Raw genomic sequence first — 4,886 nt, forward strand, 5'->3', positions numbered from 1 at the left:
TATTAACAACTGCAGAAGGTTGAGCCTCGGCCACTGTCACACTACAAGCAGAATTGGAGCGATAATCCCTAAAATATGGACCCTCTGATAAAAACAGCCATTATAGAGCAAGAGGTCAGCTCCCTGTTTTAACATTAGACCAGTGGAAATAATGGGCCGAAAAATAGCCGTGAGTTTAAAACACACAGGGCCGCGGGGAGAGCAGCGATATAACAATGTCGGGATTTTTCAGAGCACAATTTCACGGTCCTAACTCCTTGTGGCGATTGCAGCTTAAGTGCCATCCAAGAGTGTGTGTCTAATATACATGGTGATGAGTTGCTAAGGGGTTACAAGGGCACGGCGCCGCAGAATCATTTCTTCAAATAAACTTCATTGACTTCAGAGTGGCAATCTGCTTGGATACTGCCCAGAGGAAGTCATTTGAAGACAACAAAAGATGAGCAAGCTGCACTTAGCAAACTGTAAGTGGTTGTGGGATTAACATATTTAACATCAACATAAGAAAACCTTTCATATGAAAATGGCTTTTGCTGGCGACGCAGTATCATGGCCGACAGTGTCTGTAGCCTAAGTGTGCTGACCATGAATAAAAACTACATCAACTTGCAATGTTTTGTGAGTCAGTATGGTGCATTTTTGAAAGGTTCCTGCTAGTATTTCTGTTGTTTTTGGACTACCTGTGGATACACCACATGCTCACATTACAGGATACTGCATGAGTGTGTGGTGTGTTTGTGTGTACGAGAGAGACAAAACCTATTAGCCCTGAATGCATCGGATAATATTTAGGTCATGGTTGTAGCTCAAACAGCTGTTGGCTCAGATTGTAACCTGAGATTATGAAGCGCTACAGGCTTGGTCAGCGATTCCCCTCCTGCCCTCCTCCTCCCACACACCGACCCACATCCCTCATAGAAATTCAGAGGGGGCCAAATAAACAGGGCACCATGCACTGATAGTGTGGCAGCTATTATGTCATGCTGTGATGCTACGGGCTGGGATTTAGACAGCGTGACCTGATTCTGGATCAGCACTGAGTGAGGGCTCCTGTCAAACCTGTGAACTCAGGGGGGGAATCCTTATTTGGGGCCCTCTGCTGGTTGATTTAGGTACAACACTTAGGGATTTCTGCATGTTGGATTGAGTGTATCAGTATATTGCTGAATAATCTGATATAATTCTGATATATAAGTATTGTATTGTCATTAAATTAAATCTTAAGTATGATATGTACCTTAAAAAATACATACTACATGTGCTGTAACATAACCAGGAAGTAACAAGAAGCAATATCTGTGCATAGTTTAACATATAGGGTATAGGCAAGTTAAAAAAACACATTTTTAATTGATTTAAATATTTAATTTCTCTCAGGAAAATAGACTAATAATGAACCACATCTGAGGCTTTTTGCATAAACAATACATTCACCATACAGTCATTCATTTTCCGTAACCACTTACCCTGTTGGGGGGCTGGAGCCTATCCCAGCTGCCATAGGGTGAGAGGTGGGGTACACCCTGGACAGGTCACCAGGCTGACACATAGAGACAGACAACCATTCACACTAACATTCACACCTATGGGCAATTTAGAGTCACCAATTAACCTGCATGTCTTTGGATTGTAGGAGGAAGCCAGAGTAAACCCACATGAGACCTGAGGATCGAACCCCCAACCCCCGGCTCAAACCAAGAACCCTCTTGCTGTGAGGTGACAATGCTAACCACTGTTTCACCATACCGCCTATAAACAATACATGCTCTAAAATATTGTCCCTATGGTCACATTTTCCATACCCTCAGATTTAGAAATAACTAAATGTAATTCATCCCAGTGCTGAAGGCATGAGAGCTATATAATATTCTTTTTTTCTTTAGTATTCTGTGAAATGATAAGTGTGATGCAATCAAGGATAAAGTAGGTCCTTCTTAATGAATTCTATTTCTGAAAAGCTGAAAGTATGAATAAATGAAAATGTCTCACAATTAAATCAGCATCAGAATTATCTACAACTTGAAATGAACTGAACTGAACTGAAAATGAACCTCAAGTGCCGGTGCCCTCGCTGATAAAAAAGTGAGGAAATCTTGGCTCTCTTTCAAAAGAAAAAAAATCTCTCGGGAGTTTCAGTAACACCAAACTTGATAAAAAAAGTACTGCATCTTACTTTCTGTTTGATTTTCAGCAGGGACACAACAGGAAAAAGGGTTAGTTTTACATAAAATCCTGTCAGTGCTGTTTGAGGACGACCACAGAAAACAGAAGTTGGAACTGCATGTAGTTTGTTTTGGTGGAGTTGGAGCCAAAATGTCACCGTACATTTGTCATCTTAGCCCTGATGCTTTATCAAAATGACCGTGAGCAAATCCAAAAAGGTCCTGATCTAAATGACTAAAAATACCTCCTCCTCCCACTGGTGCCTATCGACTGAGGCCTGTGTCACAAGCATGACCAGTCTCAACTAGCTGCAGCCAGTTTTAATGTTCGGGGGGACTACATGGCTAACAGCTGGTGGTGTATACTCAGGGCTAATAAAGTGGCTCTAAATGAGGACTTGGCTCTGAGGGTAAAGTGCCTTAAACTGTAACCTTGACTGTTTTTCTGGTGTTGGAAGAAAAACTAAAAAAGCATGTTTTGGGGTCAGTCTGACAGAGACAGATAACCTCTCTTGCCTGCAGGAACTGGTCTCCCCTAAATATACCCACACAAAGGACAGTGCCTTGCTAATGGGCAAATTGTTTGTTGTTATTAGGCACCAGTACTGCCCAGAACAGACCACTGAGCCAGTCAATGAGCGCGCCCACCAGTTTAAAGGGTAACTTCTGGGTTTTTTGACCTAGACCCTGTTTTCCAATGTTTTTGTGTCTAAGTGACAAATGGGAACAGCAATTTTTGAAAAAGGTCCAGTATTGAGTGAGTCCCTGGCACCAGCGAAACAGGCTGCAATGTAACCAATTAGGGCATTTGGCCCCACATATTTACATCCACTATAAGTGCTTGTTTTTGCCACCGACTGGCTCAGACTGTTATTATATGTGTCTGACATTATGGAATTGATCCCTACAGAGGCTGAATGGGGTTTTTTTTAAGATGAGCACCCATTTTGTTTAACAAGAAACAGCCTCGAAATTGCCATCACCAAACCCACCAGACAGTAATTATAGTGTGTATAGAGCCAGCATATCTTCACATCTGTGTGAATTAAGCGGTAATTTCAAAGTAACCAGAGCTTGTGATTGTTGGATCAGATGACCCAAGACAGCTTTAATTTTGTTTCTGTCGACTTCTTGAGTCTGGTAGGTTTGGATATAGCGATTGTGGAGCTGTACTGGTTAAACAAAAAGGATCGTAGCGTGCTTTCTCACCTGCCCTGTTTGGTTTGATTCAATCGCACCAAAACAACCGGACCGAGACCTTCTTGAAGAGGTGGTCTTGGTCCAGCGGTCCCAAACGAACTCTGGTGTTGTTCGTTTGTGGCGAGAACGTGTTCTGACCTCGATCCAACCAGCTGCAGTCACATGAGCACTAAATCAACCTGCGTAGTTGTCCCTCCATTGTGACATTAGAAAGTGTCTCATTAACTTGCCAGTGTACTCTTCTTCAACATGGAAATTCTGACCAATCAAGAGCAGCTTTCTCACACAAAGCATTTGATCTGGTCCACTTGTAAATGCTGCCGTGAGAACACGAACCAACTCTAGCCAATTATACAACTTTATAACAAAATTAGTCCCTGATACGGGCCAAAGCAAACAAACTCCAGGTCCGAAAGCACTCTTAGTCTTTACAAAAAGGTCCATCTCTGTAGGGATCCTTTCCATAACATTGTCATACACCTACAATTACAACCTGAGCCCGTCACTGGCACAAAACGCACTTCTAATGGACGTAAATTGCAATCCAGGTGCTCCAAAAAACATCGGCTATCCCTCTACAGACTTCATTAATGATATACTAACATGAATAAAAGTAAACCTACGTAACTATTATATGATATGTAATTGACTTTTATCTACAAGGCAAATTTAAACAGGCAATTTAATTAATGTAACAGGTATTTCAAAGCACTTTTGCAGTACCATGACTTGTAGCTGGTCAATTATGAAGGAGAAAATCTTTGCAGTGTCAGTGCTGTGTGCTAAATACTGACCAAAAGTTTGTTCAGTGTCAATGTCAGTTCATTTTCTGGGTATTTAAGAAAATCCAATTGACGTTCTTCATTGTGAAATTCCTACTAATACAAGCAGAGATTCCTGAGCAGGGCAGTATAAAACATTTTTAGCAGCGTCTCAGTCTCATTCTGTTCTCTCAGTCAGTCTAATACAGCATGGCAGGGGATGAGAGGTCTGCCACAATGAGAGAACTATATAAAACCATGGAGAGTCAAGGAGATCCTGTCTGCTTTAATGGGGTGTTTCAGCTTGCTGACAGAGGCTCGTACCACACTAAGCCTGCACTGGCTGGTTTATTGGGCTAACACAAACTGACAGAACACCTGGTTGCAGATGCTTGTGTAAAGATGGATTACATGCACTACCACCTGGTGCACGCTGTGCGTGTGTGTGTGTGTGTGTGTGTGTGTGTGTGTGTGTGTGAGAGCTGACGGAAAAAAAAAAAAAAAAACAGCGGACAGCTCTTGGAGAGATGCTTCTGTTTCATTTCAAAACACCACCTGAGCCTTAATCCCTCAGTGCAGAGTGCTAATTCACCACGGGATGCTCAAATACTCTTGGTGAGGTACAGGACACAATCCATCAGCAAGTGGGACTTCTTTGAACTTGAGTACAAAATATTTGAACCATATGAGTCACCGTCTCGGAGCAGAAAATCTTTTTCATCTTCTTCATTTCATTCAAATAAAGACAAGCTCAAAGAAGGCG

This window comes from Epinephelus fuscoguttatus, linkage group LG21, assembly GCF_011397635.1.
Source record: "Epinephelus fuscoguttatus linkage group LG21, E.fuscoguttatus.final_Chr_v1".
Classification (NCBI taxonomy): domain Eukaryota; kingdom Metazoa; phylum Chordata; class Actinopteri; order Perciformes; family Serranidae; genus Epinephelus; species Epinephelus fuscoguttatus.